Source organism: Ischnura elegans, chromosome 6 (genome assembly GCF_921293095.1).
Source record: "Ischnura elegans chromosome 6, ioIscEleg1.1, whole genome shotgun sequence".
Taxonomy (NCBI): Eukaryota; Metazoa; Arthropoda; class Insecta; order Odonata; family Coenagrionidae; genus Ischnura; species Ischnura elegans.
In genome coordinates, this window is record NC_060251.1 from 6,075,510 (window position 1) to 6,102,293 (window position 26,784).

Consider the following 26,784-nt stretch of genomic DNA (forward strand, 5'->3'; position numbering starts at 1 on the left):
TAATCCTCACGGGAAGAAGATTAAAATGAAGATAAGCCCTCTGGAATAAGGTCTCCTCGATAAGGGCACAAAAAAATCCAAAGCCCAAGTTCGTGAATAACTCGAAAAAATAAAACGCACTCTTAGAAAATATTTTGGAGTAAAATGTACCTTAAAAATTTCAAAATAGACTTTCCGATTCAATCCAGAAAAAATGATGCAGAAGGTAATACGCTGCCGAATGCTTAATTACCTCAAATAGAACGGTGTAGGGAAATTTTTTTGAAATCTTTCCATGATCGAAAAATAAAACTGATTTTACACATGTAGTGGTAGAGTACTGATATTCGTACGTTTTATGTATTTGCACACTGAAGTACTTCACCTAAAATATTATAGTGAACAATAAAATAATCAACAGAATGCAAAAGAAAGTAGGAAACTTTTGTTACTGCTCCGTTTAAAATATGGAATTTTAGATAGTCGCAAAAGATAAAAATGTATGAGTCAATACGAAAATCTGCCAAGTGAATGCTGGAGTATTTAATCTGAAAATAAATAAAGATGCTTCATTTTACGAATGCTACGCACATCGTATACATAGGCTTTACCTGCTCGTATTGCGAAGAGGAACCATAAGAGCACTACGTCCACTAAATCGTCATCAACAGAATGCGAATAAGCACTAGAGCACTTATGGAGCACCAGCGACGACGCATCGAAGAATGAGCATCTGCAGTCGAGCAGTGGGGGTGGGGTGAGGGAGGGGTTGGAGTGAGTGCAAGGGAGGGGGGATGAAGATTCGCAGCTCAAGGGGCGCTCAAGATGAAGTGGACGACGACCGAAGAAAGAGAGAGAGAGAAAGAGAGAGCGAGAGAGGCCAGTCGACCCAAGTTCAGTGAACTTGAAAAGGAAACACTTTAAATTCAAATCATTTTCAGCAATTTCTCAACTCTCAGAAAAACTTTTGCGCACCAAATTTCACGAAAAATATCCACTCTTTCATTCATTCAGTACACGTCAAATCACCGATAGTTTTTTCAGCGGTCGCCCGTTCACTTAAGTATTCTGATGAGCTGCGCAAACCTTCCCTAAAAGAATAAGCACAATTTATAACAAAAGTTTCCTGTCGCACAGTTTCATCTTTTGGGGTACCTCACAAATTTTTATCATCAAAAAGGTAAATAACACACTCAGAATAATCTCACCTTTTTCATAAATGTTATCAATACAAGACACTGGGTACAACAAGAAAACTAGTACAAAAATCAGAATGATTCAATAAAAATGATGCAGAAAATTGAAAACGTGTTTCAGGCACACAATATGAAAATAAATAGGAAGAAAGCTGGGATAGATGCTGGCGGAAAAGGGAAAACTGTAGACGACATTCACCTCTAAGAGTGAAAGCAAGCACGTGAAGTCATTCACCTACCTTTGGAAGCACCATTTACTGCGACTGTAGAAGCTCGACAGAGTCCAAACGTCGAAAAAAAACAAGCTAAGGAGGACCTTAAGGCAAAGAGGCCGTTACTATGCCCGAATAGTATAAGACTGGAGTCCAGGAATCAGTACATGAAAACAGTCGTTTGGGCAGTGGTACTTGTTTCAGAAGCTGGGAAAGTCAGAAAAAGTGAACTGAAAAGAATAGAGGCCTTCGAGATCTGGTGTTTGTCAGGATGCTGAAGATAAAATGGACGGATGAGGTATGAAATGGGGAGGGATATAGAAGAATAAGAGAAGGAGGGAAACTATGGATCACTGTACAGGTTCGCCACCGATGGATTGGTAATATAATGAGACAGTGCAGTAACGTGAAAAACGAATTCCAGGAATTTTTTCGGGGAGGGGTCCAAAAACTGGGGGGAAAATTTTAGAAAAACAGGGTACTATTTAGAGGGTTTTAAACTAATTTTAACACTTTCCATAATCGAAAAAAACTTTATTTATCAAAGAAATCTTTTGTAAATTCGTGATTTTTCAGTGTTTTGTTTCCTTTCATGAACTAAAGTAATTGTGTTTTTATATTCCAGGGTGGGTTTGGGGAGTCCGGACCCTGTGGACCTCCCCCCTTGCTACGCCACTGAGCTGTTTTATTGCTAAGCTATTTTATGAAAAGGGTTACCTACAATTCCATAATTTGTCTAAGATGAAAGAGAAGAGTTCAAAGACCCCCATCAGCTCATTGTCTTTCACCTCATCACTTGGCATGCAGAAATCTCTAAGGATAGGTACCAGTAATAGCAAGGCAAGCGCATTATGCGCTGAAGAACTACGTAACTGTTCTAGAAACTATTGATATTCCTGGAACAATTTCATACAAGAAAAAAATTCGATACACCAAAGCTTAAAGGGTGCAATATTTCATGCATAATATTGTGCAAATGTGCATATACACCGATTGCGAAAGGGTTTATTATAATGTAAGGCATAGGTGAAAGCAACAAAATGTTGGGGCTAGAATATTTGTTAAACCTTATCGCACACAGGGTCCTATTTAACATGCAGGGGCCTATTAAACATGCAACTCCTAACGCAGGTGTACCGCACAGTTATTGCCATAGAAACGCTTTCTGATACTATCTCAGCATAAAAAAAACATGTAAAATACATTGTACGATCATCTAAGCGTGGTCAACGGAATAAATATCGGAATGATAGAGTACACCTCCCTTGGTACGTGCTGCGTATATCGTTCCTTGGTTTTAAGATATGAACGACCAATGCCTCAATGAGATCATCATGGAGAACAAAGAAATATCCCGCGGGAGAATGCAGAAAGGGATAAAAACTGAAGATGGCTCGAAACATCTGAAGAGGTTGGAAGAGAAAGGAGGGATAAGAAGGAGAGTGCAGATTGGAGAGAGTCGTGAAGAATTTTATTTACATTTTCATTAAAGGGGTTATACTATGGATTTAAAAAAAAACGTCAGAATCTGCAATTGGAGTATGCTCTTCTATGGTAGCGAAGCGTGGACAATGACAGACCAAAGAAATAGAAAGCAAAGTAGCAGAAAAATCAAGGGTGGGGGCATTCAAATTTTTGCACCACTGAAGAATGATGAAAATCAAACGGATGGATCAATTAAAATACCTTAAAAAAAGACATATAGACAGGGGCGGATGCAGGATTTCTTTCTGGGGTGCGGGGGACACAAGCAAGGCTGTATCCAAGATATAGTTCCGGGGGGGGGGGGGGGGGGAAGGATACCTCGTAATACAAAACGAATGCAATGATAATGGGACCGCTTTAAAAATCTTTCCTATTTTAAAGGTTCTGGGAAGGACACGTGCACCCGTGCAATCCCACTAGATACGCCTATGCATATGCATATGAAAACTCAAACGGCCGGTGGCGTGATGCACACAAACATTCTTTGAGGGACAAGTGGAAGGATAGAACGGCTGAGGAAGGCATCTTATGATATACATTGAACATGTAGTAAAGGTAAAAAAGGTTTACGTAAATCCTAAAACAATTTTTTAGATGGAATATCTCGTCAATTGCATTGAATACTCACACTTTTTACTCTTAACACGAGAGTGCCTACCAAATAATCTCAAGTTGCCTCACGGCTTCATGAAACTTTCTCGGCAGAAAAAAAATGCTACATACATTGTATGCAAAGAGAAAGTAGTTTAAACATTGGAAGAAATCGTACAATAAACCTCTCTCTGTACGCACTCCGTACATATCCATCCTTCTCGAGTGGGAGATTGCACGGTTCATCCCTCGAGGTGATCACCATAAGGAGGAGACGAAAAATAATATCCCGCGGGAAGACGCGAAAGGTATAAACATTGCGGGTCGGACACATCTGAAGAAGCTGGAAGAGAAAGGAGCGATAAGGAGGAAGCAGATTACAAAGAGGCCTTCAAGGACGTGCAAGTGTACATTGGGAGGAAGAAGAAGAGAAGGCACGGGAGGATAAAGGAGTTTGAGGAAGACGAACTGGAAAGCCATCAGGATGGCGCCTTTTTAATGCGACGCAAGGAAGCGATGGGAATGAAGAGAGATTGTGTACACAGATAAGGCACCGACAGCGACCTCAGACTGAATTTCACCAATGAAAGGAGGGAAAAAACCTTTAAAAATGATCGCGAGTTGCTGCATACAAATCTCAGGGCACAACCGCATAGCGACAACGCATGCTGTATAGCTAATTATTAAAATTTAAATAAACCCTTTATCATAATACTAAATGTATTTTATCACAAGATGTGATAATTTATTTTCCAATCAGTTTTAAATTTGATATAATAACAGTTTCCTACTCCTAACAATACTAAAATAAACATAATATCCCCGTAAAATATCAGAATGTCTCGCTATCTTTTGAAACTTCAATATTTTACATGACGTCACCTTAGCCCCTCCATCGACCAACGCTTAATAAATTTAAATAGTTTTTGAAGTCAAAGAGTCATGAGCAGAGTTTAAGCTAAAACATAGTGCCGATTAATTGATAAAAAGTTATGGCGACGCTTTTTACTACAGAATGCTGATGAAATGATCGAAATAAGATGCCACGGTTCACCTTACATCAAGAGGAAGAGAGGAGAAAGCACAAGAGAGGATGGAGATTTTGAGGAGAGAAGCTGGAAAGGCATCGCGTCTTAATAATGCGACGGCGGGGGGTTGGGGTAGTGCAGGAGCGAAGGATATGAAGTGAGATTGTGCGCTGAAGATAAGGCAGCGGGTGCGCGCGCTCCAAAATAGAAAATCGCGCGGAGGCACCGGAAACAAAAACTTTGCTTTGCTCGCGAACGAAAAAGAAAATAAAAAAGGAGGTACAGTTGAAAGGAAAGGATGGGCTCCTTGAAGGAAGCGGAGGAGATAATCAGGGAGAGAAGTGGGGGTGAGGTTAAGTGCAACCGATGGCGCCGCCCAAGGAGACTGAGGCGAGCCTCTGCGCTTCGCTCGAATTCGGCTCCATTACGTTGGCAACTCAGACGAGAATAACTTTAATATCGACAATTTTTAATATTATTAATGTAAGTATACCGGGACTAGCCACGGTGATAACTTTACGGGATAACTTGAATATTATTATTGAAGTATTCTACCAATTAAGGTAGGTTTCCATGGAGTGCTTAAGAAGAAATCCGGAAGCCTCCCCTTACATCATGCACTTCCCTCTTCAGTGCACAATAAGACCTACTACCTTTCATTCTATCTAAAAATCCTATTATTTTCCTTCCCCTCCCTCGTTTACCTAACATTCTTCCCTCTAACACTGTTTTCAGCATCCCATCCCCGCTAAGTACTCGCTCCATCCATACCTTCTGTCTCCTCCGTATCTCATCTAAAAGCTGCCTCTGCTCACCCACCATGTCCAGCACTTCGTCGTTCCTCCCCCTCTCCGTCCACTTCACCTTCTCCATTCTTCGCCACACCCACATCTCGAATGCATCGAGTCTTCTCTCGTCACCCTTCCTAAGTGTCCAGCTTTCTGCACCGTAAAGCGCAACACTCCAAATCAGACTTTCCCCTAACCTTTTCTTTAAATTCTTACATAGCGAACCTCCCAGAAGCTCCTTTCTGTTCATGAACGTCTCCTTTGCTTATGTAATTCTCTTCCTAATATCCTTACTGCTGTATCCGTTTTCCTCTAACGTACTGCCTATATAGTTGAACTGCTCTACCTGCTCAAGTTTTTCACCACCCACCTTTATCTTAAGTCTAACATTCCTCGCTCGTGAGGCTTTTTGAAACCGCATAACTTTGGTCTTCTTGTGATTAATAGTTTAGCCATAAAATAACGTAGCTTTGTGACACATGATTTGAATGTTTCTTTAGACTAGGCCGCTCAAACCTAATTTGTCGCGCAAAATAATGACGATATCCTTTCCATGTATTGCAAAAAATGCGCTTCATAAATATACCGCTGAATGTTGTTATGAATAGATTACTTGTCAAGATTTAACCTGTTTCTGGATGATATTCCTAATAATACATATGTTGAGTATTTTAATTTGTTCAGCCTAACTGTTCTATTCGGTATTAAGCGTGAATTACAACCGTGACGTTTTGTACTGAGCCGTTGCATGCTATTGTATCTTCCTCATTTCAGGACATAAGACGTCAAGTGCGAATACGATTTCGTAAAATTTCATTTTTACGAGTTTGCAATGCAAATATTAACCTCTGCAAGAAAACCAAATTAAGACGATTTGCCTAATTTGGCCCAAATCGGTTTCCCCGTGGGAAATTTTGCCAACTTTTTGTTCAAATTTGGGTGGAATGATATATTGTATACCAACATTTTTGCGTATCCTGTGATTGAGGTGAGCTACACGTCATTGATAACCACCTCATTAGCCTTAACTCATGGAACTACTGGAACGATTTGAGAATCGAGAAGTTTTAATTCGCAATTTAATGACAACAGTGGAGGTTGGCGTATTATATGTACTTTGCATTTTTATTTTTCATGTGCTTTGCTGAAGTTCAGATTAACCTGTTCCTGAATGCTGTGTCACCCAAATACTCGTTTTATACCCTTTTTAGTAAAAATAGTTTACTCAAGTTTAAGATTCATAACCGTGACGCTCATTACATTTAATATCAACAATAAATGGCAAGAGCTAAACTATATGTACCAATAATAAATATTTCAATGACTTACTTAACGCAGGAACGCCGTCAGATACAAAACCTGAACGATTCTTCTCACAATCCTGAATGGAAAACATTTTTCCTCAATCAGTTGTGCGGTCTTTTACATACAACAAACAATGGCAACCCCATCCAACGATTAAATAGAATATAAATTCAAAGCATTACAGGCATGGGAAACCGCTTTTATAAATTATTCTACTAGCAGTGCTATCCTGCATGTTCTACAGCTAGGTTTACTCTGCTGCACTACTGGTAGTTAGTTGCCTTGTTGCCAATATCTATATATTTATAATGTATGCTCTATTACTTCTGAGTTTGGCAGTGCGAGTATATTTGTTTACATAAAATGATAACTCAGCGAGGTTAAGGAATCCACGCATTAAGTATTGTTTCCTGTGATACGGATCTGCTATGAGAAGTTGGAAAATAAAACAGAGACAGCTAGAGGTTTGCAAAGGAAAACCACTGCAGTAGGGAGAAGGAATTAATTGTGGCTTGCCACTTTATGAATCCCGTTTTGTGAGCAGGCTGTTTTTGGTCCCATTTTACGTTCCCGTCTTTTTTGCCTCCGTCATAGACCATTACTTTTTAATTTCGTAATTGCATTGTAAAATATCAATCATTAGAAAAAATACTTTCATTCGATAATTAAATGTTTAAGGTTTAATGCCGTAGTTCTGCATTGCAAAATTACTTCTTTCAAAAGATATTGGAAATACTGAAATTGCCGTGACATAGCTCTTTGCAAACTTCGCACAGTAAAATGCAGGAATATTCTCAGCTATGCTGATATTTACGTCTCATGTTCATAAAACTAATTAATGTTTTAGCAATTTTCACAGCGTAAAATATAAGCCAAATTAATTTTAAAATACGCATTTTATGATTAACAATGGAATGAGAAGGAAATAATGCGCATGTTTATTCCGAAAAAGTAACTCATCCGTAGATAAACTCCTCAACTAAAAGATGATGGCAAAATTGTAACTGAGGCACACGAGAAAATAACCGTGGAGGTTGAATGGTTTTTTTTCACGGACTGGTATTGAAATATTTTCCAATATATATATATACTTATTATAATGAGAAATATTTTTGGCGAAACAAGCATAAAAGAGAAAATTTAACCAAAAAACATCCGTGCTCCCTTTCAATTTGTATGAGGATTCAAGAGGTTTCGTTTTTTCTTATTTTAATATTGTCCTCGTATTCTTAGATTTTTAGTTCCTCAAAGTGTTCCTATTCACAAAAATAAAGAAGTAATTTGTTTCAGCTCCAGAGATTCTCCAAGGAATGGCAGTCAGAGGCAAAACTAAGCACTACAGCCGTTCTATTCTAAGGATTTCCTCTCCGCTGGCTTTCTGCTCCGACCACGCACACAGTCTAAGAGGACTGACTAAATTGAAGCACTAGTTCTTCAAATTAAAAGGCCCCTCCCATGATTACTTGATTCAAAACGACTGAACTGCACTGAGCACATCCCTATAAAAAGTTAATACCGAGGACACAAAAGAAATAAATGTAGCCAACAATTTTTCATAATGCCAAATAGCTTTAAAATTTTCATAGCTCTTGAAAATTTTCAAAGCTTCAAATTTCGGTCGGGAGTGAACTTACAGAATTATTTCATAATTAATGCTTCAGACAATTCCAAGTATTTTAAAAATGTTTCTGAGGAGACTTAATCACATAACTGATGGATTAATTACCCAGCTTCATACTATTCCACAAGGAAGCAGATATAAAAATGCAATGAACGATCTCGATTCAATATCTACTAGAATAGACATCACTTTTAAGGGTTCCTATTAAGGGTTAAAAACATTTTATTTGTTTTTTACCCACTTTTGCTCTGAAAGGATGCCTTTGGAGGCGAGTTTTTATCATGTGTTTAATCATTACCTTCATTTTACAACGCGGAAAACAGTAATATCTTCTCTACTTTGCCTTATATTTTTTTGCAAAAAAACTATTGCAGATCATAAACACGAAATTGAAAAAAAAAAATTCCTTTGCAATTGAAGAGGATAAGGTAGATAAATTTATAGGAAAGTATTCCAACTTTCTTTATAACTTTATTATAACTTAAGGGACTTGGGCTTACGATTACCAAGCCACAGTTCCCTCGCATCCATCCCGTATAGAGTGCCTTTCTCCCTATCTGCCACGGGAAAAGGAGGAACGGAGCAGCACGCAGGCGGGCAGCTACTATAGGAGCATCTGCACGTGACCTGGTTCCGTGACCGCGGCACTCCACGTCACGAAACACGTCTCGTGCGAGGCTCGCACGCGGCGCCATTTCTCAGTGCCCATCCGACGAGGACGCTAATCACGCTTGTCCTTGTGTGGAGCGATAGCCATCTTGCTTGCGGGTCATGCGGTCGCACTTCGAATCTGAACCTGCGAGATCATCCGACAGAGACGCAGGGCTCTCTGCGCGACCACTGCCATACCGCATTCGCAGCGATGCGTGGGAGAGCGGAGGAGAGACGGTGCAGCAGCCGCGCCGCGTGCGGCAATGCCCCCAGTGGAGCGGAACGGATCATAAGTGCGGTTGGAATCCAACGACCTTCAATGCCGATCGCCTCAGCCACCGGATACCTACACATCTGAAGGTTGAATACCCTCCACCACTAACCTCGTCAATCAGCGTAGCAAAGGACAATAACAATAGAGATTGATATGAATTAGAATCAGGGTCAGCAATGAGGAAGTTAATTCTCTAGAATGGAAAAGTACTTTCCGATATATTATATTTCAAGGTTGAATAAGCCACAAAAATCGTCAATCAATGATATTATAAATTATGATAATAATAATTCATTTTATAAGGCAAGTCTGACTAGAAAGTCTGATCTTCCATCTAACCCCTCGTCATACATTATATATTTGCAGAGGAATACATTGTCAAGTTACTCTTGAAATTAAATGCAGTCAAATGAAAGCAATAGAGATATACCAGTACAAGGATGCACATTGCACAAGGAAGTACAAGGATGTTATAAATAACAAATAAAATGCAAAGTCAACAAAGTTACATTTACCAAGTGAAAAAAGATGTGAACAAAAGTGGGAAAAAACAAAGGAGTTTAACTTTCTTCCTTATTGGAAAAAAACCCACTGCATGAAAACACCGGAATTTATTTTATTAAGGAGAAAATAAACAGCTAATAACACGAAATCGTATGAAGATAAACTAACACGTGGAAGTTGGTTTTCACAAGCGAAACTTTGTTTTTTTCTTATTTTTTCTCAGAAACACTACCTTCGAGAAACGTTTTCGAGGAATCGGTGTTCTCGTCCGATGATTATCATAACGATGTGCCAAAATGTGTTGAATAAGGGAAAATACGGGAAATAAATCGTTCTCTCTCACAAATTAATTGCTCAGGAATATTTTTTTGGGCTGTTGCGGATAGAGCTCACCACACACTTAGTCAAAGGATATCACACATTCAGGGCAGGGGGCCATTTGCTTTCCCTGCTGTCACTTAGCACGTGGGGAATTTAATTTAGGGACGTCGGAAGGCTCCACCCGGGATTTGAAGCTGGAACCCTTCGAACTGCAGCTAAGCTTTCGAACTACTACGCTACTATGAAAGTGCGCCATAAATTTGCTTTCCGGAACAAACGAATTATCAAGTATTTGAGAATAAAAGATTTAGGAGCCTCTATGAAAATAATACTACAGAGTAGCTCGCTCTAAATAACTGCAAAAGGAAACAAATTTACTAATTTACCGGCTAGTAATGTAAAAGTTTACAATACATTCCGATAAATTATCCCACATTTAAAAAAATCATAACATTTCTGTGTTATCAGTTTTGGTCGATTTCTTATCTGTTAACAGAACTATACACCACGGTTCCTTGCTTATTTTCAGCACATTTACATGGAGTACATCAAAACTACAATTAAACAGTTTAGGAAACAATGAGACACAAGACACTTGACAGGGCATCAGACGATGTGAATCACCGAGGGCTCGCTGAGGGGAGATATTAAGAACCTATGATATCAAGAGTAAAACTCCTTCATGGATAAGTATTGAAGTCCAAAACTTCATAATATTTGGCCATTCTACGAATTTGGAAGAACGGGAAAATCCATCCAAAGCATTTGCCGTAGAATTACAGGTTACCGGTTACAAGTTCCCTTGCACCTCCCGCCACACACCTGTACAGGAGGTTGGCGGGGTGGTGCGCATGTAGTTGTAAGTATACAATTAACGGCATGCATACGATGAGGGGTAAGTCCGGAGCAATTCTGTTATGTTCCATTCATCTTTTTTCTTTACACCATAAGTTTAAATCATTACTACAAAGCAAAAAGTATTTTGAATCTCTTTGATTCATTCATTAGCAGAAAATTGAGATGACTTTCCGATTGATAAAAATTCGATGATTTCCAGTACCTTATGAAACTTTTTACACTAATATATATCAAAGGATATCTCCGATCTTTCCATGAACAGAATTTCTCCAGAGATAATTTCTAAATCCCCCCACAATTTCCTTTAGCGTTTCTCCGTGGACTGGAGCAGAGCGCTTTTTGAAAGATGGATTAGAAAATAAAGCTGAAAACGATGCTATGCCAATGGAAACGTTAAAAAGAAACCTTTCAAAGAAAAGCAGGCGATAATTTACATCCGCGCGTTTCCCTAATTACGTATGACAAAATAATATAAAAAAATCGTAGGACTAGCAGGGCTCCAAAAGCCCAGTCGAAAATACATTCGCGAGACGTTAATTAAACGCTTTTGGTTTCCAGGAACTAGCTAACTGGCGAGAGACGGGGTAGATAGGAAAACGTATCACTTGCTCGAAAAGCTTAACTTTTTTTAAGCTACAGCCCGAAGAGATCAACGCTCAATTCAAATATGGGCGCCATTGAGAGGCCACTCAGCTTAAATGAGATTTATTCAGGACCAACCAAGCAGCCCTGAAATGTAAATTTCACGGAGTGATTAACACCAACAGGTACATGGAGCTCAACAGAAACACGTTCGAGGTCGTGGACAAATTGAGCAATTACCGAACCATGTTTCCCCCCCCCCCCCCCCCCCGGCCTAATATTGTGGAAACCATAATTAGCAAGTAAAACTTTTTTTTCGACGAATGAATTGAAATTTTGAAGTTAAGTCGCTTGGAAAGGGCACGGCTTCAATCAAAACGAATGCCATAGAACGCGAAAGGGTAGATTTGATTTTCTCTCTCAGGAGGAAAGAGAAGTCAATTTGGAGGCACATTCAAAAGATAACTTGAATGGGATAATAATTGGCGCGGTGTGGAGCCAAATATTCACATTTAAAACCTACCTATTCATGAGTTTTGGAGATATTTTTTTTTAGAAAATTCAGAGGTGAAAGGTGGAATTAAAATTGAAATGACTGTTATGTTTAATTTTTGCTCTTTCGAGAAATGTAGTGAAAGCTCGAGCTAGAAAAACAAAATTATTCATTTTGATATGATTTTTTTCGGCATCATTCCCCTGGACAGCTGAAAAAATGCTTACCATGAATTGAAGGTACCTGAAAGAAGGCATCAGGGGTACAAAAAAAGATATCTGAATCTGATATCAGAATGGCATCAAGGGTACAAAAAAATATATCTGAAAGCTAATTACCCAAGAGAACACAACGGCAGTTAAACGTGTGAAGTTATGGGAAAGAAAATAATACACAGATAATAATTTGTTTACCTAAGTTACAAGAAGCATGCATGGATAGATAGAAGACAGTAAAATGTTAAGACAGCTTATAGGCTCATTATAGGTGATTTAGCATTATCTAAAAAAAACCTTGAGATCCCCTTCCTTCAAAAGGTCCGTGCTTCAATTCCCAGATCACGGGAACTCTTTAGGTTACAGCTAGGGAGAGGCACTTCATCTAGGGGTACATTCCCGTTATTAATGATAATATTTCTCCTTTAACCTTCCATTAGTCACGTGACGTCTATTTGATATCAGACAGTTTTCTTTTCTTTCTCCACTGCACCTTTTTTATAAATAGAATACTGTAATTTCGTGTATCATATTATTTCTTGATTCAGAAACGGTCGCTGACGCGTTTTTATGCTTCATGACTACAGCGGTTATTTAAAAAATAGTTTGTTTTTTTTGGTGCCAGATAGACGCCATGTGATCATTTTCATTACACCATATTACTTACTTACGTCTAAACCGGTATTTCTAAAACCAAATAATTTGTATGGTACGAATACACTAATGGTGGGTAACGAATCGCAATCAATGCCTTTCGTTTTCTTTGATGAAGGAAACTACCCTCTTGCGTTACAAAACTAAAGGCGCCTGACGGAGAATTAATATTCCTAAGGTTTTATTCTTTTGGTTACTAACATGCGACCCTCTCCGCGACGGACTGGGATCTCCTTTCGAAAAAAAACATTCATCTTGAGATAACTGACTGCGTCCTTTCGCACGCCAACCACAGTTCTGGAAAACGTATGGTGAAAAAAAGACACGCACCGAGATAGCGGCAGAACATTACTACCAAGGCTGAGTCAAAACAGAAACATGGAAAGTTTAAGAAAGAAAACTTTCTCACGCATCGAAGAAGTTCTCGATGTTCCAACTGCCAGCGCGTGCAGTCGAGACCTTCATGCACGTTCAAGAAATTATCCTAGCTTTCGGTATCGAGAGAATTTCTCAGTTGCTTTTCTAAATAAATATTCTCAAAGCTCTTCAACTAATTCCTAAAAATAAATTCTTGAGTAACATGATTGAAAAATATAGTTTTATTAAATGAAATATAGAGGTGTAACTATAGAGCGACCATTTTCCTACAAAAGGTCAAACAAACTCGGTTAAAAAACTATGTAACTAGCATAAAAAAAGGAACACTATCAAAATAATATAATATTTCCCATAATTTTCCCATCGAAACATTCCAATAACGTCAAAAGCTTCTTAATATATACATTGGATTTTCAAGAAACTGGAATTACGCTGCTCCTCAAGTAGGTAGTGTTTCCATGCTTGCAGGCCTGTTTTATCTGGATAACGGCGAATGCCAAATGTGTCGAAAACTTTTCCCACTGATTTAGAAACGTGGCATTTGCTCGAGAAGGATTTTGGATTTCATTGATAGCAAGGCCAGGCTGAATAAAATTCGAATTCTATTACCATAATATCATATGCATATGACAGAGATTCCTGGCATACTCTGCTTAAGAAAAAGCAAGAAAAAATAAAATTTGGATGAGGGTTGCAAAAATGCAATCTTATTAGAAAACAATTTGAGCTAAAAGTGAATTAATACAATTTTTTCTATGCCAAATCGCTATACAAACAAGTAATGATGGCGATTGATTGCACGTTCAAGTTGGCATCCAATTAATTCATTCCCAAACATTCTTAAGTTTACTGGAAAAAGTTTCACGTCCCTCGAGAATATTTTCCAGTGTACTTAAGACTGAAGAAATATCATTTTATAACTCTGTCCCCCATTGTTCAATTGTAGCCGAATGCGAGACGAAGTGAGATGAAAGTGCGAGCGAGGCTGAGTGAAAATAGGAAAGGAAGGAATTGAGGAGGAGAGAGGAGAGAGGGAGGGAGGGATGTCTGGGGGCAGATGCATAATTCAGGAAAGGGAGGAATAGAGTTCACTCTTTCGAGCACCACTCAGTTTCTTGGCCCAATAAGACGATAGCAAGAGGGCAAAAAACACTCAGAGAAGCGAGAAAGAAAAACTCTCCTGAGCCGAGAAGGCGATGGCAGCGAACACAAGGCGACAGCGATACGTCGGGACTCCGCTAAGGGATCCACAACACGGAAGACCAGTCACACCACTCACCTGGAAAGAAAAATAAAAAAATGCAATCCATTAGAGCCGAATCTCGAAATCGCGTCCACTTCTGCGAAACACAATCCGCACAATATAAATGAATGCGCATATTCTACACAGCCAAACTTGCGCGAAAGCTCGTACGAAAACTGAAGGAGGAGACAAATACGTTTGGTCAAGGGAACAACATTGAGGTACGCTCATTCCATTCATCCCATTAAAGGATGACTTATGACACTTTTTAATCGGTTCTCAAAAAATGTCCGAATCGCTACAATGAGTGCTGAGCGATCCAGTTTCTTTTATATTTTGCAGTAAAGTATTTACAGCTGCGAGGAATGGCAATAATAAGTTAAGAATTAAATGCACTCTCGCCTTATATAAATTGCAGATGCACCATGAAATTTTAATATAATGAGGATTAACTTCCTTACCCAGCGATGTAAAACATCACACCAACCACGAAGAACTAAAGATCGTGCAGTGAAGATCAGTAAGACACGTTAAAGGACGACAGCATTGTTAAATTCGCGCTGTGAATCTACTGCAAAAATAAGAATGGACACCATTGTCTGAAATCGTTTTGCCCTTAGAGCAACACATTTAAATAAGTCTCCGGGTGAAATAATGAAAACGTACACAGGAAACGTCAAATTCAATAATAAAATAATTTCAAATAGTTGAAGAATAAATTTATAGCATGGACTATTGACAGGAGCGATCACTTAAATCACAGTTTTGAATTTCATCACTTGAGAATGAATTTAACTATCATCGCGTCAAAAATCTTCTGAGAGAACAAAAGCGCTATTTTAAGAATGAAATTCTGGCACGTTGGGAGAGATGGCTGGATAAGACAAGCCGCTTAGTTATTTGCAGACATTTCACACGAGTAACCTTGAAATTTATCATCCATCCCGTTATATAAATCAAGACAATAGTAGTCACAAGAGTAAAGAAATCCACTATAATGATAAGTATCAGCAGGACGCAAACCTCTTAAGAGGAGGAAATATAAATGTAGCATGGCGAATGGCGGTGAGAGTGTGATCTAATTTTATACATGTTTTCATATTGATATGCAAAAACCTTACCCTTGAACACGCAGATCAAACACTAGCTTGTGAAATAGAAAACAATAGGCGAAAAATGTTTTGAGGCCCACACGGTTAAAAATGAATCATGAATTCATCAGCTCGTAAACTCAAGGTACGTTTTCGATAAATAAGGGTAGAGCTCAATTTGGACCAAGATATATGCGTATGAATCGAACGAATACAGGGGTCGTTGCAGTACCTTCTTCTCAATGGGATACCTCACATTGCAAGGAAATTCATTTTTAGAAATTGTCAAAGACATATCCGGTTTCGAAAGCGGAACACTTCAATCAGTTGCCCGAAGTTGTACTCATGTGGCCAGAGAGCTCTCAAAATGAACTGCTTATAGTTCGTGCGTGCGTGCGTGCACAATATCTAACAATACCTTTCGAGCTCCAACAATCTGTTTGTGATCTAGGTTTATGTAAATTTCTGTATTACTTAAGATATGACACCGCTTTTGGTGGTTTAAATGGAGTATTATGCAGATCTCTCCATTTTGTCTCCCTTTCCAATTTTGACCTAACACGTCTTCAATTCATGATACGGCACAATCCTAAATCTTAGTCTCTGCCTTCCCGTCCTTCGCTTTATTTAACGTTCTTTCTCGTGCACTCAGATATCATAACGGGCTTTGTGATTCTGAGGTTTGAAAAAAAATTCCAGGACGCAACATTGCATTAATTGACATGAAAGCCGAAAATTGTTACTTTTTTCAGCTTTTTTGTACATAGCTCGGGTTCTATCTACTTATAAAAAATTAGTTTTCAGTTCAAAATAATAAAAAAATCGTTTCCGACAGATGCTACCCCAAAGATTTTTTCTCCGAAAAACCGTCCAGACTACAGGGCTATTTGAAAAATGACGTGAAAAAAATCCGTTTCTCTTTTAATTGATTAAACAATCCGACAACGGTCGTATTTTACGTTTAAAATAATCGATTCCTTTACGTTGTCCACGATAAATTAGAATATAACCCTACATAATCGCAACTGTTTTGCACACTGCAAATTTCAAAATTAATAAAAAGTCGAAAAATTGATAAACCGTGGCCACAATAATTCGATCGAGCCCGTTCAAAAGGACAATTAACATCAGAGACTTGTGGCGAGATAGAAGCAGGCCACTGAGACGATTAGATGAAGATTTCCTCGCCATTTCTTCACAATTAAAAAGAAATCCTTTGTTAAAGTTATATCTTCCAGATTTCCTTACCTCTGCGCCAGTTTTCCTCAAATTTATTCATCATATACTAGTTTATAACATACTTGAGTTATACTTGCTTGAGTTTATGACAACCAACTAAGGGTCAACGAAGAAGCCCTAATGGAAGTTTTACTGCGCTTAATATGCAATGGAGACATTAGGGTAATTCCATATCCGCAGATAAATCGACACAAATATATATCAATATATCCCCTGATTTATTTTCAGCCACCTATTAGCTTAGCTCATGCATAGTACATATTAAACTACATTTTATTTCGGAATTCTTCAATTAAGAAGTTAATAATAAAAAAGCGATGATGAAACAATCCGCATAAAAATCACCCAAGGTAAATTAAATTCTTAATAAATAATACAATCTTTTAAACCATGATAATGAATTACGGCTCCACTTGCTCGAAGTCGTGCTCTTCTATTATATGCTACACAACGTCATTATTGTTCGTTCTTTAATATACAGAAAATATAAATTTCATTTCCAACCTGGTTGGTATCACCAGGCGATACAGAAAACAGAGGTGGAAAATAAAATCAGGCCCGTGAGATAAGAATAGCATCGGAAGGGACTTTGGGAAGGGCGCGTTAGAAGCAGGCCTTTGTGACGATTAGCAGTCTCGGCAACCGACAAGAACACTTCTCGAGTCATCTAATCTTACGATAACTGCACAACTGCCTCCCCTCTGCACTCCTCTTTTTCTATACAGCACCAATTACGGAGAACCCCTGAGCACGGAAAAAGGCACGCAGGGAAATCACGGTCTTTTCATTTGTCGCATTGAACTCCTGCTCTGAGCTCCGCCGATCCTACACATTAGCAAGAGAGCCGACTCTCAAAAAGGCAATTGCCACGACGACCGTATAAAAAAAGCGAACTACTAGCCCGCAAACAATGGCAAGGGTTCATTCGACATTAAAAAGGAAGACTATTAGCACAACGAACAACGTAGGCCTTCCTTTCAACTTGCCTTTCTCTTTCAGAGACTTGCAAAAATCCCTTTTCACCACGCATCGCTTCTTTCTCCTCCATTGCACTGCACGCTTGAGCTAAAAGCGTGGATAATCTGGGAGTAAGTACCAACGTTTACAGAGTTAGAAGTGTAGTCGAGAGATATGTGGAGGAAAGGGTAAAAGATAAGAGGAAATAGGCGAAAGAAAAAGCCGCCGTTGACAATTGGCTGACCTTCCCTGCTTTACAGGACGTTTTTATTTAAATAGAACTTTAACTTTGCAAAGACCATCCATCGCCAAGAGATTAGGTAAGGGATTAAAGTCTGATATTCCTCTAGGTACGTACATGCCGCAAGGGAATGGACGAAAGAGCTGGATGAAGGTTCTCAATACTTATTTTTTCAGCTTTTTAGAATTATTTTTGTAATTTCAAAATGCAACGCTTATGGAAGAACATATAAATAGTTTAGCTAACTCTCAGTAAATAACTATTTATATATCATACCGTTCCATCTTTTTCCCTGTTAATTTTAATAATCAGTATACTGACCGTTGTGGCTATGTTTCTTGGGGCCTTTACCTAAGACTCGCATTCAACTCCGTAAATGAATAATGGGAATGGTATCAACCACAGCACAGTTAGAAGAGCACTTTTTCCCCTTCAAAAACCTCGTTCAAACTATTCTTCCTTCGACCAAAATAGTAAAATCCCCCCTATTCATTTGTACTCCGCCTCTACTCCGACTCATATGATCAGTCCCAATAGAGATTTGGAGTGGAGATGGTGCAGTAAGTAGAATCTCGATCCGCAAGGGGGAGAGCAAATCATTTCAAGCGGCCGTTTTCAAGAGGTTCGTAAGAGTACAATGTGTTTCGTACAGTTTTTGCGCGGATTAAAAAAACACAGAGAAAATATAGATGGTGCTCATTTCCTGAAAAGCATGTACAGCACGCAGACAATCATGTACATCTACTTTTGAAGCTCCACTTCCCTCTTCTACCTAATCACTTGACCTGCACACCTTTGCAATACGGCGATGGGAGATTTATTAAAATGCATAGAGAGTATTAGTAAAAATACCGCAGGGCTCACATTTTATCCACACCAATAGCACTTAGGTGTGAACACAATAAATCCTTACTTGAAGTAACTCGAGGAAATTCAAGGGAATATTAGTAGGGGAGTTTAGAAAAATCTTCAGGGAAAAAAAATAAGCGAAAAACAAGTATTTGGCGTTTATAACAGTGGGGGTGGATCCAGAGTTTTTTTCTGGGGGGGTGGGGGCACAAGCAAGGCCGTATCCAGGATTTTTATCTGGGGGGGGGGGGGGCACAAGGATACCTCGTAATACAAAACGAGCGCAATGATAATGGGACCGTATTAAAAATCTTGCATATTTTTTAAGGGTCTGGGGGGAGGGGGAACGTGCCCCCCTAGATCCGCCTATGTATAACAGAAATTATGTCATGCTAGATACAATACACCAATTTTCTAAGAATAGAAGCAAACTGTAGCAAGTACAGAATTGCCATTGAAATCACTCGTAACTTTGCTGATAATGAATGGTGTTCAATGAGACTTATTTTTTTCGAATCCAATTTTTCTCCATCCTGGGATGACTTCTTCCATAGCTGATGGCTAATATTTACGACGGAACAAAGAGGAGTTATGAAACCACGAATATTAAATTAGAAGAATCTCAAGTCCGCCTCTAGAACTGTTGCCGCTCCGAGCTAATTTAAATCAGATTTCAAAATCGCCACTTCCGGAGCTACCAGTCATCTATTTCCACTTTTCACGAGGAAATACACGGCAGTGAAACGCAACTGAGTCAATAAATCATATAAACCACACATTTAACGCATGCGAACCTAATGTAAACTAAAAAAGACCACTTCCACGATGGTTAAAGGCGTTAGTCACACCGAACGAGATACAGTTGCCTAGTGGCGACGCCGAATAAAATGCGCGCGAAACGGGAACCTATATAACTATTTTAATAAATAAAAGATCGTAGCACTTTTCCAAAAGATTTAAGTTAACCTAAAGGGACTCCACACCCCCGCCTCTTTTCCTGCGTTGCTACTTATTCCTCTCCCTTTCTAAAGACACGCGGCCTCTCTTTCTACCCTAACCCCCCCTTTCTTTCACTCTTTTCACCCCCCTCCCGTTTTTCTATGGTTCTTTCTCACGTGTCGCTATTTTACAGTTATGACTAGAGTCCTCCTTCCAACGTGAGTTCCCCACATCCCGCAGTTGTATCTTTTCCCACTGTCTCTACTCTGTACGCCTGCTCACACCCCCTTCCTCAAAGATGTCAAATCCTCCCCAACCCCCCTTTCTCAAGGGTATAAAATAGATTTTCAAATGTTTTGCAGTATCTTGGACCAGATGATGGCTCAGTGAACCGAAACGCGTTGTAAGCATTAAAACATCTTGCGAAAAAGTGCTACGATCCTTTATTTATTTAAATATGTCTAACTTCCACCAATTGAAGCCTGAATCTGTGGAACTTAATGTATATAACGCTTAATCGCCACGTAATGGGGCCTCCTTCAATGGCTGAAACAACAGACTACCACTTCGTCCGAAAGAAATTCGCGTAAATGCTAACCCGTCTTAACATTGTACTTAAATTTCAGAAGAATTAGCAAACTTTCACACAAACTATTATTACTCCGATGAACGATGCCAAAGACCCAAGTTGATTGTAATGTCACAATAACAGCTCCTTGAGGTTCGTTTATCTCTAATTTGTTTCCGTATATATATCGGCCTTAAAGCGCGGGAGAAGGATGAAGCATTCACAGGGACTTGGGAGTAATAGAATGGACTGGAGAAAGAGAGAGAGAGAGAGAGACGTTTGCGGGGGCCGGAAAGGGTCGAGGTGGGAGGAGGAAGACCTTCCCTCGCTGGAATGCCTCGCTCGGAAGCCGGACACATGCTAGCCGTTCCCCCAAGAACGACGACTACCCTCAAAACACCTCGAAACGGAAATGAAAGGAAGTCATTCGGGATCGCGTCGCCCCTCGCTTTAAAGCCACCAACAACGAGGGAAAGCCCCCCCACGAAACGAAAACAAAAGCGCAGCGTAAGCGAAACGAATTCTTGTTTTTCCTTTTCTTACGCTCCCTCCTTCCACGGCTCAGTTTCAGAGGCAAGCAAGTTTGACCTTGCATCGAGCGAAGAGAGAGGGCTTCGCAATTAACGCGTCAAGCTCACGGCTCGCGTCAGTCATTTTGATACGGTAGGTAATTCAATTGTTTTGGGATCATATTACTACCTCCTATTGGTTGGACGAGGTTGTAACTGAAAACGGGTGGTTTCGAGAAAAATGGGTCTTTCAGCTGCTTTATTCGAGGCTAAATGATATCAAGGACAGTAATTCTACACTTATAGTTTCTCTGTTTTTGGGCGCATTACAAAGGAAGCAAAACATAAACTATTTCAATTGATAGCTTTTCTACATGATTCCAAATTTGACAATATACCAGTGAATAACTTCACAACCGATATAGCAATTTTAACGTTCTTTATGAGAGGGAAAAGGAGGGAAAATGAGGCAATGTTCCTTTTTTCAATTAAATATATTCTCTCCAATTATTTTCTAAGGCTCACTTTGGGAAGCAAGTTCGACATTGCGTGGAGCGGGATGAAGGACAAAGAATTAGCTTCGAAATTAATGAGGCAAGTTCACGCATCGCGTTGGCCATTTCGAAATTGTAGCTTATTAAATCTTTCCAGTATCACCTCGCCTTCTGTTGGCTCGACGGAGGTTTAACTGAGACTAAATTTGTTTTGCCAAAATTCAATTTCATCCCTTGTTTAAATTATTGCACAATAAGGCAATCATGCCATGACACATTTATAGCTCCTACAGGATGGCGGCAGGTCAGCATATAACAAGACAATTTAATGCATTGTGAGAGAAAAGTTGAGTTTTCCACAACTTTACATAGATATGAAAAATTTCCTCGACATCAATTAAGCAGTTACTAATTATGAACCTGACAATTCATAACATAACGGTAGATAAATATTAAAATTCCTTCATTATACATAAATGAGTGAGATAAGGACGGAAAATGAACTCCAAAATACCTATCACCTTGACTACTTTGACGTAGTTGCCTTACTCTCTTCACTGAGAGTTTTCAAAGGACCGCGAAAACTACGGAAGCAAAGAACTAATCGCCAATTTAATCCGTGGGTGACTCCACATGAATGAGTGGTAAAAATCCCATAAGTGGAAATATAACCAACATACGTACAGGTGTAGTGAGGTTGCAGGAAGTGCCAGAGTTGTGCTATAAAACAGCTCTTCTGAGGCTAAGAGAAATATTCATGCATATACCTTAGCAGTCCTAACAACAGTAAACCATCCATTAATAAATCTGAAGGTCACTATATTAATGTCTTTCTATGCTCCTTCAATCATATTCATCGATCAGGATTCATGGATTATGATGGCGGTCATTCCTTTGTAAAGGATCCGTTGCGTTCGCGATGCTTTACAACACAGAAAGGTAGGTCAGAACATCAAAGTTCTCGTGGCAAAGTTTTTTTAAAAGTTACTCTTTCTTCTTTCTGTGAGGCACGGTGAGTTATTATATGTTACAAAATGGAGTGTCAGCTTCATGAGCATGAACCCTGTCACGCATTTAAGAGTACTTGGTTGATGTTTTGAAAATTTAAAATTAACGGTAACGTTTCATGGACAATATTTTAAGGTTTCAGACGATAACTAATCGAAATGCGTGCCATTCAAATAGTGTAAAATTTCAAACTTAGTTCTTCATCCATCCATAAATAGTAATAGTAAGTAGCCATCAATTTTTTCCTATCCCAACCAAGCTTCATCCCCTTTTGCCTTCTCTTCTTACCTCTTCTACCTACCTTTTACTACCTACTTTTGTCTTCTCTTTTACCTACCTTCTCTTTCGACTCTTCTTCCTCGTGTTCTTTCTGATCTCTCTTAAGTACTTGCCCTTGGTCTTCCTCAGAGGATTATTCGTTCCATTGTATTTCCATAAAATAGCGGACTCATCACTTGGCTAATATACCGTGTTCTTCTTTGGCGTACAGTGATCTATATTTATCTCTTTTCTCCTGTTCATAGCTCCTCCTTTCTCCCATTTTCCGTCCATTTTTATCATAAATTCAATGTTAGGCAAAAAAGCATTACTTCGAAGAAAACTTTCATAGTAAATGACAGCATTGCCATTGACGCGATAGAAAAATCCCCGACAAGTTTCGCTGGGAGTCCGCTAAGAATTGAATGCGGGACATAGACGCTGATGAAGAGTGAAATGACCAACTTTGAAGCTGAGGAAATATGATTTAGGAAGACGGTTACGAGAAGTAGGTGGACCAACAGGAAACTGATGAGCGAATACGGAATGAAGTCTATGTAGAAAGAGGACTATTGGAATAAATTAAAACGCAAAGTAGAACTTAATCAGGCCTAAAAATTCATGCAAAATATTGTGGAAGGAAATATTCAACGCAAAAGAGAGAGAGGATAATCGAAAGCGTCGTGCATTAACGTATTGGCAATGGATTTGGGATGCACCTCGTATATACAATGAAATGGAGAGGAAGGCTGAAAAACGGCTGACGGTATCGGAATTAATGACTACAGTAGCAAAAGTTAGCTTTCGAACAGAAGTAGAGTGCAATACAGGTACACATAATGAGAAAAACTATGGCTGATTATAGAGGTTAGAAGACATGGTCAGAGGAGTAACAGGCTGGCGGCGGAAAGACAACACTTAACATTTTAGAGATACGATTTTATTGAATGTTGCGTGGAAATCATAATCGCGACGACAAATTTGAAAATTCTTTACTAAATGCTAGTAGGACAAACCCATTTTTCAACAAATGATTGTTATCATCAAGTTTTCAATGTCATGAAACCTGGGTTGGTAAATAAAAATTAAGTTTGAAAATTTACACTTTATGAATGGCACACATTTCGATTAGTTATCGTCTGAAACCTTAAAATGTTGTCCATGAAACGTTACCGTAATTTTAAATTTTCAAAACATCAACCAATTACTCTTAAATGCGTGACAGGGTTCATGCTCATGAAGCTGACACTCCATTTTGTAACATATAATAACTCACCGTGGCTCACAGAATGACGAAAGAGTAACTTAAAAAAAACTTTACCACAAGAGCTTTGATGTTCTGACCTACCTTTCTATGTGGTAAAGCATCGCGAACGCAACGGATCCTTTACAAAGGAATGACCGCCATCATAACCCATGAATATGATTGAAGGAGCATAGAAAGGCACTAATAGACCCACCTCGTGGCCTTTAATATAGTGACCTTCATCTGCGACCTCTACCGGATTCACGCCGAAGTATTCCCTCCGGCACAGAAGCCAGCCAGCCGCCCGGACGAGGGAAGGGCTTACTTCCACGCGACTGCATTCTGCTGGCCGGCCCTAAATTTATACATTCCCAGCCGTCATTCCGCAAAGCCCTTTGTCCTTCTTCTCTCACTACTCGATAATGGTGATCAAAACATCAAAACCCTAGGGTCCGGATGCACCCTTATCGGAGGCAAAAGTTAGAAGCACTACCACCATATAAGGGTACGTAAGATGAAAGGGCGGGAAGAACTAGGAGTTAGGCCAAAGGGATGATTTGGGGCAAAGAGAACTGATAAGGGATGATGGCAAGGGTTGAAGCAGGGTTAGTCCCGGTCGGCAGGTCCGCCAACCGCTCCAATTTCCCACGAATGAAATATATGTATGCTCACCATAGCACGAGGTAATATTGGTGGATTCAAACATAAAAGAACAATTCAAAAGGATGGCAATCACAGAAAATATACTTCTATCATAATTATTGCTGAAGTAATCTAAAGCTTGAGGCTAGTTTGCATGGAACATTTTCCGAAGAACACCGGCTTGTCTACCTTTCCAACTCTCTCCTCCTCTCTCTTCATTTCAAAAGTAGAGCCAACTCCATATCATTCTTTCTATGAATTCTCTTCCTTGCCCTTGTTTACCCAACATTCTTCCCTCCAACATAGTTTTCAACATCCCCTCCTCGCTCAGTACTCCCTCCATCCGTAACTTCAGTCTCCTCCGTATCTCATCTAGTGTCTTCTATCCTCGCCCACCATGTCTACCACTTCCATGCTCATCTATATTTTTTCACGCATTCAGATTTTTCCAATAAATTTCCCTAAACCATCTGCGTTTATTTTTATATTTTTTCCAACTTCCCCGTAAACAGCACATACATGCCTTTACAACGGAGGATAGCAATACACAATACAAACATCCATGCCCTGGATAGGGACCACCTACCCAGGTGGGATTCGAGCCCGCGACCTACGATTAGGCATGCGAGGACTTTACCCCACCACAACCGAGGCCGGCAAGGAATACCAAGCATAGAAGTGAAATAAAGATTTTCCTAGCCGCAGGAGAGCTAAGGTCCATTAATATTCCTTTTGTACAAACTAACTTTTGTCTACCAAGAGCTTCCCTTACTTTGCAAAGCTCTCATTCAAATATGTTTTAGAACAGGATGAGTAGAAATAAAATTCGCTGTAAGTATAACCGTTGGAAAAATATTCCCCTGAGTAATTAATATACATCCCCATAATACAATGATTTTAAGGTAGGTACAGCAAGAATTAACGTGAAGGGATAGAAATAATTTTGCTTTTTTTCCTTTCTCTTGACCTCAATTTCTAATTTAGATTAGAGTCTTGGAAGCCATGAAGAAGTTATAAAAGCATACCGAAACGTCCGCCAAATTTTTTTCATTCAATTCTTAAAGACCAACACTCCAAGACACTGATTAAAAATAGAGCGAAATGCATAAAAATATTTCATAAATACTCATTCGTTCATTCCCGAACGTAAAAGGTGGTTGGCACGACTGGCCAAGAGGGAGAGCTGCCTTGGTCATTTCTGAGGGTGGTGGTGTCCAGAGAGAGGATTTGGGGAACAGGGGGGGGGGGCGGGAGGGGGGGATGGAGTGTTCAGGAGCGGAGGTGGAGCGGCGGAGAGAGGAGCGGGGATTGTGTTTCCTGTTCAGCGGAGCGTAGGGGATTGTCGGGGGGGGGGGAGTCTCGTATATATATACAGTGGTGGTGGTTGTGGAGAGAGAGAGAGAGAGAGAGACGGCGGGCCGAGAAAGAGATGGAGTGGAAGAAAAAGTCTGCTCTCCTAAAGTGGGCAGCAGATGCGAAGCGCGGCAAGAAGAGAGGTGAATGATAGGGAGAAACAAAAGACTGACGAAATGTGAGTGCTGGACCCAAGAGGTCATTGGTTACAAGGTAACCAGCACAAAGAGGTGAAGCCAACAAGATTCAATAAAAGACTTCCAGTTTTCCACGATAACAAAATGCATTACAGTCTAAGTTTCCATGCTACAACATCACGTTGGAGACGATGTAGTGACATTGAAACCTAGTTCGTTATAAATTTTATAATCGTGGAAAATTGCTAGCATTTATTTCATTCTGGACAAATTCCACTCCATTATGCTTGAATCTTCGGGTTCCATTAAGTCAAAGAGGCCTTTCGCAAAAATCAAGGCACCAAAACGCTCTCAACAATCACCGTTTATAATTCCTCCCACTTTTATCAGTCACCCCTAATATCCACTGAATAGACCCTAAACTTTCTCCACACGGAAATATTAATTCTTTTGTTCCTATTCCAAAATGCTACTCAGCTAACTTTACTGCACGGAATAAAAGGATTGTTTTAAGTGGGCTGCGAAAGTAAACACAAGCATTGCATAACAATAATAACACACAAGAGATAGCTAGGGACGAGAACAGATAACTTTAACCTTTTCCACTTCTCACAGCCGTCTGTGCCTCTCTTTAAACACTCCTCACTTCCTTATCAAATATTTCAATCATAAAACTTTTCATTACGGCCCTGGAAGTGAGATCTGTTCAATTCTAAACACTTTCTCACCTAGACGCAACGGATTATTTTTTTAGCGACTAACACGAAGGACTTCAGTCTCCAATTGAACAATAGCCATTCAGCTCTCCTCACATTTTAATTATGTATTCACCATATCATAAAGGAAAATTCACTTTGCAGTCAAAGTAACCACTT